Consider the following 15,172-nt stretch of genomic DNA (forward strand, 5'->3'; position numbering starts at 1 on the left):
TGAAGGGTGTGGCTACAATAGGGAGGGGCAAGCAGAGATGTATATAAAGGCTTCCATGGAGCCACATATCACAGTCAGAGGCTTGCATCTTGGAAATCTCCCTGATTCGGCTGGGATTTGGCACCATATCTGCATTGCTCAACTGGTATGTAAACCATTTTTTTTTCCCTTGGGTCATGCAGTTTGCTATAGAGAAATTCAGACTCCTTAAGAGGAACATGTTGAGGATCTTGGGTTTCATTGCAAATGAAATTTTAGCATCATCACCAATAATATCCCATGATAGCTTGTGTATATATTCCATTACTTTGCCTGATATAGCTGTTTGAGACAAGGATTCTGTATGTTGTTCCAACGCTCTTAGAGCTGCCCATGTGCCTCCAGGTAAGCTCCAAATCAGACAATTTGATTAAAATGCTCCCTCATGTTTCCCCTTCACTGTAATGGTCTTTATTTTTTTGTGAGACCCTGGATTACACTGTAGACCTGTAAGCCAGGTATCTTTGATATCCTTCCACATCATATAGCTGAAATGACACATGTGATTTACTCATGTGTCTTGCCTTAGCTTTTCCATTGCCTCTTTTACACACACGTTTGCTCTGTGGACATATTCTACTTCCCAGACACAGGTAAGATTCAATATTGTAGAAATGCACTCAAGTCATTCTGTTTTCTGGGAATTAATCTTGATCCATAACTCATGGATTTACATTGGTATGTTTGTTTCCTCGGTTTCTTTTTATTTGCATAGGTTAGAGATATTTTATTTTGTTTTTGAGAAAGGGTCCTACATAAAATATTTTGATCTGACAATTATGTGAATATTTGCTTGATATAAAGGCTTCCACATTATCATTGTGGGAGCCTCTCTTTCCACTACCAGTTTAGGTTAAACAGGCAAATTGATTTCTCTGTTACTGTTAGAGCATTAGTTCAGAAGCTTAGTAAACAATGTAAATACCTCAATGTAACAATGTAAATACCTCAAGAAATTAGACATCAAATTCCCAATACCCACGTAAAATAAAAACGGAGTACAGAATTCAACAAAGAATTTTCAACAGGAAAGCTCTAATTGCCAGGATGTACTTAAGGAAATATCCAACATTCCTAGGAAAATGCAAATTGTAAGGAGTCTGAGATTCCTTCCTATACACATGAGCATGGCTAAGATAAAAACTGAAATGACAGCACATGCAGGTGTGTATTTGGAGCAAGGGAGACAATCTTGCATTTCTGGTGAGTGTTTAAATTTGCACACCATATTTGGAAATCAAGCTGGGTGATTATCACAAATAATTCTACTTCAATGCCCAGTTATAAAATTCCTGGCCATAAACTCAAAGCTTGTTCTGCCATAGCACAAGGACACTTACTCCACTTCATTCATAGCACTTTTATTCATAATAACCAGAAAATGTTAGCATATCACCTGTCTCTCACTGAAGAGTGGATAAGGAAAATTGTTGATTGTAAGCAGCCACATATGAACCGGGTTACCTGGAAGAGAATTCAGAGGGTGATGGGAAGCGAGAGTAAAGAGAGATTGAGTCAAGGCGACAGTGTTGGTCAAGATTAACTTTAATATTTCTATGTCAAGATTTATAGTCTTAGGGGAATAACGCAACTCCTCCCAGAAGCTGGTCACATCAAAAGGCAGGCTGAGAAGTTTTTGGCTCCAAATCTCAGCGGGTTGCCTGCTTCCAGTCTGGCAGGGTCTCTTCTGGGTCCCAGATGAAACCGCCTTGAGGCAATGTTGGTAGTCAAGGTGAAGGTGCCTTATTGTTCCAAGGAACAAAGGCTGGAGGTAACCCATCAGAAGAGTGGGGGTTGCCAGCCAGCTTAATGTTCTGGGTGAAGAGACAATTCCCCCTTAATTATTAATTTTTAACAACTCAGTGGATATAAGTATATTCATCCAATGGATGATGGGCTTTTAGACCAGTGAGGGAAAACAGAGGTCCAACCCCCTTAAACGTTAACGACATCTTTTCCGGGAAGGGGGGGAATAGACTGCCTTAATAATTTAAGGACAGTCTCTCAATGTCAACCGCCATGCAGCTGGACGTGCTTTTCAGGGAAATTCGGAGAAAGGATTTTTTCCTTTTCCCTTGCAGTGCCTCGCCTCGTGCCTCAAACTGATGCCTATGTTTGTTATATTAACAAACATGCATAGTTCCGAATACTATGCAGCCTCATTTTTGAGGATCCACTGGTAAAGTAAATGCTCTGTGGATATGAGCTGGCTGGCTATAATAACCACCCATCCCCAACCTGGCGGCCATTGCTGGAGGAGCTTATCTTCTGGGTGTTATCTGCTTGAAATATAAAAGGAGATTAACAGAAAAAAACCCTGTTTTGTCAGTATCAGAAGGCCCAAGACGTTTAGTTTGATTGAAAATTAGTGTCTTCAGGCAAGAAGCCTGGCTTGCAACTTAATTTGCACGAAAACAAAGTAACCTTACTTCGCAAGTAAGTGGGAAGCGGCTTAGGGAAAGCCTTTTGAATTAATTATACTTACCAGCAGCTTTTAGGGTGTGTTTACCTGTTGGACCAATCTCTCTGGCAGCCAGCGTGCACCATCTTCTCCCTGAGAAAAAATGCAGACGGACCCTCTCCCCGAGATTAAAACGGGGTCTGGACCATTCCATGTATTAGTTAAAGGGTCCCGCCACTTAACCATGGCGTAGGAATTGGAAGTAGCTGGGTGCCAGTGTCGGTCTGCTGCAGACTGACCTTTAGCATCCATTTGGAGAAAATTTAAAACAGATAAGACAAAGGCAAGATGTGATTTAGGGGACCTAGGGGGGTATAGGTTCCCCCTCTTAGTTTTAAGAAGCCAGTTTTTAAGGGTGCGGTGAGCACGCTCTACGATTCCTTGACCCATTGGATTATAAGGAATTCCAATTTTAAGTTTTATATTAAATTCCTTGCAAAATGAGATAAAGTTCTTACCAGTATAGGCTGGTCCATTGTCTGTCTTAATGACTTTGGGTAATCCCATGGTATTAAAAGCTTGTAAACAATGATCAATTACATTTTTAGAGGCTTCTCCCAAATGCAGGGAGGCAAAAATGAGTCCTGAGCACGTATCAATGCAATCATGTATAAATTTTAATTTCCCAAATTCTGCAAAGTGAGTTACATCCATTTGGCAAATTTGATTGGGCATAAGGCCACGTGGATTAACCCCTAAGTGGGGCACTGGTGCTAAAGTGAGACAATTAGGGCATTGTTTTACAATCATTCTTGCTTGCTCCTTTGTGATCTTATGACGGAGTCTCAATGTATGGCTAGAAAGATGAAATTTATCATGATCACGTCTCGCCAGTTCTATAGGTGTTAAAGCCAAAGCTTGTCCTATGAGAGCTTTGTCAATGCACTCATTACCCGGAGCCAAAGGTCCAGGAAGACCTGAGTGGGCTTGTATATGGCCAATATAAAAGGGATTTTTCCTAGCAAGAATGATACTTTGCAACTGTGAAAACAAGGATCCAGCTGGCGTATTAAAATTAAAGGTGCCACAAGTTTCTAATTGTGGTAAAGAAAATGCAACATAAGCACTATCAGTAAAGAGATTAAAAGTACTATTTATAGATTGAAAGACACACAACACCGCTGTCAGCTCTGATAACTGAGCAGAAAGCCCAGGGGTCTCTACGACTATCTGTTGATTATTAATACGATATCCGGCTCTTCCTTTGGAAGAGCCGTCTGTGAAAATTAAGAGAGCATTATGCAACAGCTGTAAAGATGTCATTTTAGGAAATACAACCTCATGCATATTTAAAAACTTTATCAATTTGTCTTGAGGATAATGGTTATCTATAGTCCCTTCAAAGCCTAGTTGAGCAAGCAACCAATCTGTGCTATGCTGTTTTAACCAATCATCCTGATTTACACTGTAGGGCTGTATAATAACATCTAGTTCTTTGCCAAAATAAGTTAGAGCCTGCTTTCTTCCAAGCACAATTACTTGGGCCACTGCCTCATAATATGGCAAGATATTACGCCTTGAAGACACCCTCTAATGAATCCACATCAGAGGAGCCTTTTGCCATAATAAACCTGTAGGCGAGTGAGTCGTATTAAAAGTTAGCAGATGCAAAGGTAAAGAAAAATCTATATAGGTAACAAAAGTCCTTCTGAAGTTAATAATCTAGGGGATGTAGGATCAGCGTTCCCCTTTAGAATATCAAATAAAGGTTGTAATTCTCCTGTAGTAAGCTTTAAATATGGCCGAAGCCAGTTAAAGTCACCCAATAACTTCTGAAAATCATTTAAAGTTTTTAAATTGTCCCTGCGTATAATTATCTTCTGGGAAAAAATTGCTTGGTCTGTAAGTTTAAAACCCAGATAATTATACGGATCCTGGGTCTGAATCTTCTCTGGTGCTATTTGCAATCCTTTAGCGGCTAAAGCTTGTGGTAAATCTTTAAAACATAAAAGCAAAGTCTGAGGATTTTTTCCTGCAATTAGAAAATCATCTGTGAAATGGATAAAGTAAATATCTGGCCATTTTTGTCTTACAGGCTGAATGGCCTGTGCTACAAACTTCTGGCATAAAGCCGGGCTGTTAGCCATGCCCTGAGGAAGAACTGTCCATTGGTATCTTTTCATAGGTTCTATGAAGTTAATAGAAGGAAAGCTGAACGCGAATCTTTTGCAATCCTCAGGATGCACTGGAATAGTAAAGAAACAATCTTTTAAATCTATGACTATTTTATGAATCATTTAGGAATAGTCGCGGGGGATGGAAGACCAGCTTATAAAGTTCCCATGGGCAACATAGTTTCATTAACCTTTCTTAAATCTTGTAACAATCTCCATTTACCGGATTTTTTTTAATTTTTTTATTCGATATAATTTATTTACATTTCAAATGATTTCCCCTTTTCTAGCCCCCCCACTCCCCGAAAGACCCGTAATCCCTCTTCTCTTCCCCTGTCCTCCCACCCACCCCTTCCCACTTCCCCGTTCTGGTTTTGCCGAATACTGTTTCACTGAGTCTTTCCAGAACCAGGGGCCACTCCTCCTTTCTTCTTGTACCTAATTTGATGTGTGGATTATGTTTTGAGTATTCCAGTTTTCTAGGTTAATATCCACTTATTAGTGAGTGCATACCATGATTCACCTTTTGAGTCTGGGTTACCTCACTTAGTATGATATTCTCTAGCTCCAACCATTTGCCTAAGAATTTCATGAATTCATTGTTTCTAATGGCTGAATAGTACTCCATTGTGTAGATATACCACATTTTTTGCATCCACTCTTCTGTTGAAGGATACCTGGGTTCTTTCCAGCATCTGGCAATTATAAATAGGGCTGCTATGAACATAGTAGAGCATGTATCCTTATTACATGGTGGGGAGTCTTCTGGGTATATGCTCAGGAGTAGTATAGCAGGATCTTCTGGAAGTGAGGTGCCCAGTTTTCGGAGGAACCGCCAGACTGATTTCCAGAGTGGTTGTACCAATTTGCAACCCCACCAGCAGTGGAGGAGTGTTCCTCTTTCTCCACACCCTCTCCAACACCTGCTGTCTCCTGAATTTTTAATCTTAGCCATTCTGACAGGTGTAAGATGAAATCTTAGGGTTGTTTTGATTTGCATTTCCCTAATGACTAATGAAGTTGAGCATTTTTAAGATGCTTCTCCGCCATCCAAAGTTCTTCAGGTGAGAATTCTTTGTTTAACTCTGTACCCCATTTTTTAATAGGGTTGTTCGGTTTTCTGGAGTCTAACTTCTGGAGTTCTTTATATATATTGGATATTAGCCCTCTATCTGATGTAGGATTGGTGAAGATCTTTTCCCAATTTGTTGGTTGCCGATTTGTCCTCTTGATGGTGTCCTTTGCCTTACAGAAACTTTGTAATTTTATGAGGTCCCATTTGTCAATTCTTGCTCTTAGAGCATACGCTATTGGTGTTCTGTTCAGAAACTTTCTCCCTGTACCGATGTCCTCAAGGGTCTTTACCAGTTTCTTTTCTATTAGCTTCAGAGTGTCTGGCTTTATGTGGAGGTCCTTGATCCATTTGGATTTGAGATTAGTACAAGGAGACAAGGATGGATCAATTCGCATTCTTCTGCATGCTGACCTCCAGTTGAACCAGCACCATTTGTTGAAAAGGCTATCTTTTTTCCATTGGATGTTTTCAGCCTCTTTGTCGAGGATCAAGTGGCCATAGGTGTGTGGGTTCATTTCTGGATCTTCAATCCTGTTCCATTGATCCTCCTGCCTGTCACTGTACCAATACCATGCAGTTTTTAACACTATTGCTCTGTAGTATTGCTTGAGTTCAGGGATACTGATTCCCCCAGATTTTCTTTTGTTGCTGAGAATAGTTTTAGCTATCCTGGGTTTTTTGTTGTTCCAGATGAATTTGGTAATTGCTATTTCTAACTCTGTGAAGAATTGAGTTGGGATTTTGATGGGTATTGCATTGAATCTGTATAGTGCTTTAGGCAAAATGGCCATTTTAACTATATTGATTCTACCGATCCATGAGCATGGGAGGTTTTCCCATTTTTTGAGGTCTTCTTCCATTTCCTTCTTCAGAGTCTTGAAGTTCTTGTCATACAGATCTTTCACATGTTTGGTAAGAGTCACCCCAAGATACTTTATACTGTTTGTGGCTATTGTGAAGGGGGTCATTTCCCTAATTTCTTTCTCAGCCTGCTTGTCCTTTGAGTATAGGAAGGCCACTGATTTGCTTGAGTTGATTTTATAACCTGCCACTTTGCTGAAGTTGTTTATCAGCTGTAGGAGCTCTCTAGTGGAGTTCTTAGGGTCACTTAGGTAGACGATCATGTCGTCTGCAAATAATGATAGTTTGACTTCTTCCTTTCCAATTTGTATCCCTTTGACCTCCTTATGTTGTCGAATTGCCCGAGCTAGTACCTCAAGTACAATAGTGAAAAGATAAGGAGAAAGGGGGCAGCCTTGTCTGGTCCCTGATTTCAGTGGGATTGCTTCAAGTTTCTCTCCATTTAGTTTGATGCTGGCTACCGGTTTGCTGTATATTGCTTTTACTATGTTTAGGTATGGGCCTTGAATTCCTGTTCTCTCCAAGACTTTAAGCATGAAAGGATGCTGAATTTTGTCAAATGCTTTTTCAGCATCCAATGAAATGACCATGTGGTTTTGTTCTTTGAGTTTGTTTATGTAGTGGATTGTATTGATGGATTTCCGTATATTGAACCAACCCTGCATTCCCGGGATAAAGCCTACTTGATCATGGTGGATCATCGTTTTGATGTGTTCTTGGATTCAGTTGGCATGAATTTTATTGAGTATTTTTGCATCGATGTTCATAAGGGAAATTGGTCTGAAGTTCTCTTTCTTTGTTGGATCTTTTTGTGGCTTTGGTATCAACGTAATTGTGGCTTCGTAGAAGGAATTGGGTAGTGTTCCTTCTGTTTCTATTTTGTGGAATAGTTTGAAGAGTATTGGTGTTAACTCTTCTTTGAAGGTCTGGTAGAATTTTGCACTGAAGCCATCTGGTCCTGTGCTTTTTTTGGTTGGAAGACTTTCTATGACTCCTTCTATTTCTTTAGGCATTATGGGACTGTTTAGATTGTCTAGTTGGTCCTGATTTAATTTTGGTATTTGGTATCTGTCAAGGAAATTGTCCATTTCCTCCAGATTCTCCAGTTGTGTTGAGTACAGGCTCTTGTAGTAGGATCTGATGATTTTTTGGATTTCCTCAGTTTCCGTTGTTATATCTCCCTTTTCATTTCTAAGTTTGTTAATTTGGATACTTTCTCTGTGCCCTTTGGTCAGTCTGGCTAAGGGTTTATCTATCTTGTTGATTTTCTCAAAGAACCAGCTCCTGGTTTTGTTGATTTTTTGTATGGTTCTCTTTGTTTCTACTTGATTGATTTCGGCCCTGAGTTTGATGATTTCCTGCCTTCTACTCCTCCTGGGCGAAATAGCTTCTTTTTGTTCTAGGGCTTTCAGGTGTGTCATTAAGTTGGTAATGTATGCTCTCTCCATTTTCTTTTTGGAGGCACTCAGGGCTATGAGTTTTCCTCTTAGCACTGCTTTCATTGTGTCCCATAGATTTGGGTATGTTGTGTTTTCATTTTCATTTAATTTATTAATAAGTCTTTAATTTATTTCTTTATTTCTTCCTTGACGGATTTTTTTTTAATAACAAATATTGGTGTGTTCCATGGAGATAGAGACTCTTTTAAATGTCCCGCCTTCAATTGTTCCTGCACTAGCAAAGAGGCGGCTTCCATTTTTTCTTTAGATAAAGACCACTGATCAACCCACACAGGATTATCATTAAGCCATTGAATTTTATCGGCGTGGGATGCAGGCAAGATAGTGGCCATTACCGAAAATGCCCCAGACTTCTAGAGTTAGGGTTTGGCTGGGGGTCTTTCCCAAGCCCCTGAGCAGGCAAAGATTCTTGCTCTAGCTCTTGCCTAGAGACAATTTCATTGGGACTACACATAATCAAATTCATTTGTGACAGAAGGTCTCTACACCAAAGGGTAGTAGGCAAGTTTTGCATAACATAAGGCCGGCTTTGCCCTGAATTTCCCTCTTCATCTTTCCAAGTTAGAAGTCTCGCGCTCTGTTTTGAATTATTAGCATATCTGATGCCTTGGAGATGCGTAAGTGTCTCCGTCAATGGCCAGCTACATGGCCAATCTTGTCCTTTAATAATTGTTACATCAGCTCCCGTATCTATTAATCCTTCAAAACTCTTTCCTTCAATAGTCAATTTAAGGTTAGGTCTTTTATTGGTGATAGATTGAACCAAATACACTCCGGAGGAGCCAAAGCCTTCTTTTCCTCTTTTATCTTTAACGAATTTGGAAGGCAGTAGATGTAGAGGAACCAAGACAAGCTGAGCAATTCTTTGGTTAGCAGGTATAGTTATAACACCATGAGGGGAAGCAGCCATAATTTTTATTTCTCCCTCATAGTCACTGTCTATGACACCTGGATAAATCTGCAGTCCCTTTATGGTAGAACTGCTTCATCCTAGCAGTAATCCCCAAGTTCCTTCAGGTAATGGTCCAAAAACTCCTGTAGGCAGGATCTGGACGCCCATTTCTGGGGTTAATACAGCATGGAATATACTGCAGAGGTCCAGTCCAGCGCTCCCTGGTGTTGCTCTGGTGAGCTCGAAGATAGATTTTCTTGGCTCGGCAGCAGCTGTGTTGCCCCACAGACTGTCTGTCCTGGATGAATCGGGGCCTGGGGTGGGCCCCTCCTCCCATTTCCCGACACGAGTCTGCCTTGAATATTAGTTTTGGACTTGCATTCCTTAACCCAATGATTTTCTTTTCTACACTTAGGACATGTTCCTGGTGAACAACCTGATTGCCCGTTTATAGTACTCCTGTTATCAGGGCAATCACTTTTAAAATGACCCAGACTGCCACATTTAAAACATCTTTTATTTCCTTGTCTCTGCGAAAGTATTCCCTGGATGGTGGTTCCCTGCAACGCTGCAGCCATTGCTAGACCCTGATTATACGAGGGGCCAATTTCAGAACAGAGACGAATATAACCAGCTAAGTCTGTCTTCTCCCTATGAGGTCTGATCGCCTCCCGGCAGGCCACATTAGCATTTTCATAGGCTAGTTGAGTAACCAACAGATTTTCTGCCTGAGAATTTCCAAAAATTCTATTAGCTGTTTTTAGCAATCTATCCACAAAATCCTGAAAAAGCTCACCAGGAACCTGTTTGACACCTGTTAAGTTTCCACTAGGATCTCCCTTTGATGGTAAAAGATTCCAAGCATGGTGGGCAGCCACCGCAATCTGCGCATACACTGCGATGGGAAACCCAATCTGGTTAGTATTCCCTTCATATACACCTTCTCCCAGTAACATATCAGCATTCCATTCTGGATGGCCTGCCTGAGTATTTGTGGTGGCAGTTCTTTTGCTAGCCTCACGCCATTCAGAACTCCAAAGCAAGAAATCTCCTCCCGACAAGGTAGCCTTACACAGGGTTCTCCAATCCTGTGGAGTTAAATTTGACTCTATCACAGTATCCAATAATGCTTGTGTAAAAGGAGCTGTTGAGCCATACTGAGCTACAGCTAGCTTTAATTCTTTTATCACTTTAAATTCCAAAGTCTGATATTGTCTAATCACATTTTCCTGGTCTTCTATCTCAAGGACCGGAAAAGCTAAGATTTCTGACGTATCCTGCCCTTCTCCACGAGCCTGGCTTATCACTCTTTCTAGTAGCGATTGGTGGGTCTCAGAATTATTGTTCTCTCTAGTATTTGACACCCTTTTTAGCTCCTGTAATTCATTAGTCAATTTCTGCAATTTAATTTCAAACTCCAACTTTTGTAACTGCATGTCTCTCTGGATCTCGTCTCCTGCCATCAAGGTCATAGGCGGAGCAGATGGCACGATAGGGGCCCATTCTTCCCCATGAGATTCAGTTGCTCTCTTTTTGGGATGAGCTGTCTTTTTTACAATTGGCTCATCAGCACTATCTCTGCGTTTTTGTAACTTAGAGTAGGGAGGGTCCTCCTTTGCAGAAGTCCTCTTCGGCAGGCTTTCTTCTTGAGATTCCTCAAGTTCTTGAATAATATCTAATTACTCCAAGCCTCCTTCATCTATAATATCCTTTATAAGTGTCCAGAGGCAGAGAGTAATATTATCTGCTTTGGCTGCCATTAGCGAATTACCAATTCTTTCCAAGTTCTCTCATTTAACGTTCGTTTTTCTTGGAACCAAGGACAGCAAGAATATATCTGGTCCAAGAATTCCTCCAATCTTCCTTCTTCAAATCCTTTCCCTTTCGCCTGAAGCAACTCTTGAATGTTGCGGGTGCAAATTTCACACGAACTTTCCTGAGATTACTCACTAGGCACATCTGGAAGAAAGTTACCAGATATTCACAGGTTGAGGATCAAGCCTAATTGTTGCCAGTGTCCTGTGACAGCCAATTTTTTGGAGAAAATGATGGGAGAATCCATTCTCAGAACTTCCATTGGATTCCAAGCCTGTAGTCTGTGGCTTCTGCCTTTTAAATCCAACTGACAATCAAGGAAGATAATGGTAACTCGCAGCTTTGGGCAGCAATCAGGTGTTCTGAGTCACACAATGTTCCTTCCGAGTACCTACAGGTGTAGCTCAGGGGTGACAACAGAAAGGAATTGTGTGTGCAAGGAAGATGTGAGTGGCTAAATACTAAGGTCACAACTGTGAAGCAGCTGCTACACATTCATTGGTGGTAGAGGGCAGCAAGCTACCAGAATAATATCTCAGAGCACCAGATCAGCAAAGGGGCTGGACTATGTTGGCCAGAGAAAGAACAGGGCTTATCAGCAGGATCTCATCCTCAGTCAAGTCCAGAGGAAACCCTTAATGTCAGAAGTCACATAAACAAACAAACAAGAAACAAACCAAAACAAGAAAACCTGCCAGTCTCTCCAACCTCCTACTCTGACAAGCATGCAACAGAAGGCCAAAGTCACCAGGACAGGGCCACTAGCACCTTGGAGAAACCATGCAGACCAAGCATAAGAATCTACTGTGCCCTACTCTGTGCATGAACTTCTTCAAGGACACCCAGGACATGCTCCGCAGAGGGACACAGGAAAATCACCAAAAATCTCTCCAAATAAGCTTGCAGGAATATAATAGGATCTGGAATTTATTCCCTCCCACTGAGTCAGAAGCCTGGACCTGAACAAAGCCCCTTTCCCGCCCTTGGGTGTTTTGGCAAAAGCCTACATTGTGTCTAAGGCTGGAAAGTTTTCAGGCTCAATAAAAATGAGTCATTATCTTTATCTTTGACCAGAGGTACTTTTAACTCTTCCATTAAGAACTATAGTACCGAGTAACTTATCAAGGTCAGTGGTAGCCCCTAGGCTCCATAATTCCCTATGCATCAGTGCCATCCAGGTCAATGTCTCTTTTTCCTTGGACCCAATTTACACTGAAATTCTTTCTTTCCAGTATGGATTTCTCCTTGCTTTTCCCAAGAGACATCCTAGCCCTTTGGAGAAACTTGTTTTCTCTTGACCAAAGGGATTAGAACCTTCACTGGGTTTCATTCATGAAAACTAGGACAAGAGACTGAGCTGCCTATTTACCACTGAGCTACAATTATTGGTATTTGGTTGGGTGAGACAGAATCACATTATATAGTCTAGGTTAGAGTCAGTTTGGAGCCATCCTTCTTCAGTCTCCTGAAGCTTTCACCACATTGTTTAAGAGCTCTAGATGTCCCATAATCTACTCTGTGGTCCAGTTTGGCCTCAACATCAAAGGTGCCCCTGACTCTCTTGGTTCTGAATCAGCTCTCATGCTCTTCTGTACTTGATGACTGTCTTGCTTCATTTGTGTATTGGTGTATCAGCAGCAGAGCATGCATGTAGATGGGGGAGGACTCAAAAGTGCAGTGGTTTCTCTCTGCCCGAGTGCCCCATTACTGAACTCAGCACTTACTTGGGCGGCAAGTGCTATTGCTCTTTGGGCCATCTCACTGGACCTTAAGCTCTCTTGAGGATTTTCTTTTAGAATTGGGTTTTGTGTAATTTTTGCTTTGCCTGATGGCTTGTCTGGTTTTGGGTTGTTTGGTTCTTTGTTTATTGGTTGGTTTTTAAAGGGATGGTCTGTTTAACATGTCTCCTTCTTCCTGAACTCAGTCTGAACAACATGCTGACCTTGACCTTAGTCATTCACCTGCTACTACCTCCCTAATGCTAGTTTAAGGATTGCACCTGTGCCATCTAGTAAACTACACTTTGTTTATGTGTTTCTTTGTTTTGTTGTTTTGGGGCAGGTTTTCATTGTTTAAGAGCCCTAGATGTCCCATAAGCTACTCTGTGGTCCAGTTTGGCCTCAACATCAAAGGTGCCCCTGCCTCTCTTGAGATTTAGGTCTGTGCTACCCTGCTCAGCTCTGGTTTAATTATAAGACAGATCCTCACTCCATAGGCTTCACTGGTTTTTGAATATTTTATTTAGATGAGGGTAGCCTTGAACTCACTGACCCAGTCAACCTTGAACTCCTGAGGGCATGGATTAAAGGTGTGTGCCACAAAACCCAAGATATAGCTGTTGTTTTAAGATGATTGATTTTATGGGTAGTGGTACTTGTGTACAAATAGGAATGGATAACCCTCACAGGCCTGCTGCCCTAGCAGGTCAGAATGGGGTTTCAGATTGGCTAGAACTGTAATCACAGATCATTTCAAGCCACCAAATAGATGATAGGAATAGAATATTTTAACTATAATGGTCCTGCCGATTCATGAGAATGGGAGGTTTTCCCATTTTTTGAGGACTTCTTCCATTTCCTTCTTCAGATTCTTGAAGTTCTTGTCGTAAAGATCTTTCACATGTTTGGTAAGAATCACCCCAAGATACTTTATACTGTTTTCACAATTGAAGGGGGTCATCTCCCTAATTTCTTTCTCAGCCTGCTTATCATTTGAGCATAGGAAGGCCACTGATTTGCTTGTGTTGATTTTATAACCTGCCACTTTGCTGAAGTTGTTTGTCAGCTGTAGGAGTTCTCTAGTGGAGTTTTTTTGGGTCACTTAGGTAGACTATCATGTCATCTGCAAGTAATGATAGTTTGATTTCTTCCTTTCCAATTAGTATCCCTTTGATCTCCTTATGCTGTCGAATTTCCCGAGCTAGTACCTCAAGTACAATATTGAAAAGATAAGGAGAGAGGGGGCAGCCCTGTCTAGTCCCTGATTTTAGTGGAATTGCTTCAAGTTTCTCTCCATTTAGTTTGATGCTGGCTACCGGTTCGTTGTATATTGCTTTTGCTATGCTTAGGTATGGGCCTTGAATTCCTGTTCTTTCCAAGACTTTAAGCATGAAAGGATGCTGAATTTTGTCAAATGCTTTTTCAGCATCCAATGAAATGACCATGTGGTTTTTTTCTTTGATTTTGTTTATGTAGTGGATTGCATTGATGGATTTCCGTATATTGAACCAACCCTGCATTCCCGGGATCAAGCCTACTTGATCATGGTTGATGTGTGCCTCTTCTTCTCTGGGGAGAATGGGAGCAGGAAATGAGGGGGAAAATGTCACATGGTAGGTATGGGAAGAAAGCAAAGTAAGGATGTGATTAGGTGGTAAAGGGAATACACAAATGAATTAATGAAAACCTTCACTTCCTGGGACTTATAAATCCTACTTATAAGGTTTTAATGAACCTCCATCCAGGAGAGTCTGTTTTACTTTGGAAGAGCTTTCTACATAACATATGAACATTTAGACTATAGCTTACAGGACCCAACTCCTCCTGTTTTCTCTCATTCCAGGAAAAGAAAATAGAAGAAAGTTGGAACTGTGCAGCAGGGAATCATGGGGTTGGCCTGGTCTGGCTGTATTGAGAGGCATGCATCATGGTGTTTTAAAAGTTTGAGCATGAATCTCCTGGGACATTTTATGTGCCATTCATCTCCTAAGAACCCGAGGTACTCCCTCAGATGATGAAGCATACAGGCCACCTATGTGTCCCTCTGTGTTCCTTAGAGGTCAGCAAAGCATTTAGACTTGGCTAAATAAATAGTGCTAGACATTAATCATGTATACCCTATTTGGCTTGCAACCACCATTATATCATGGCAACTGTCGTTATATTGTCTTAATAAGTTTATAAAAAGTCTAATTGCTTGAAATAAACTTCTCATTCTCAGCCGTGCTGAGATACATCCATCCACACTGATTCAGTGGTTGGTTGTGATTCACCGATCACATCAGTGAGCCCTGGTTCAGTAAGCATTGATGGTTATGGCTTAATTCCTTTGCTGATGAGGCAAAGGAAAACTACGTAAGAAAACCAATGTTGGGGCAGCATAGGTTATTGTCTCTCCTTATTGGAAAACTAAGAGCTTCTTCTCTGTATTAGGCTATGCGATAATCCTGGGATTCAGAGATAATAAGATAGTTCCTGCCTAAGGAAGTTACTAGGGCAAGTGTACATGTGAACATGTCCTAGAAGGATGGACCCATGTGAGCCAGGGTGACACCACAGAGGAAAGCTTGCTTGGAGACTCCTACTGAAAAAAGATAACCCTGTGCCAGGGCATAATTAAGTAGAGCATTCCAAAATAGAGACTAGAAGAAATATTTATTTTAGGCAGGGAAAGCGCAGTTGGGAGGATAGCAGTTGGCTACGACAACAGCAAAAATGTACAAATGAAGGAGTGACA

The sequence above is a fragment of the Apodemus sylvaticus genome, chromosome 11 (assembly GCF_947179515.1).
Source record: "Apodemus sylvaticus chromosome 11, mApoSyl1.1, whole genome shotgun sequence".
In the NCBI taxonomy this organism is placed as follows: Eukaryota; Metazoa; Chordata; class Mammalia; order Rodentia; family Muridae; genus Apodemus; species Apodemus sylvaticus.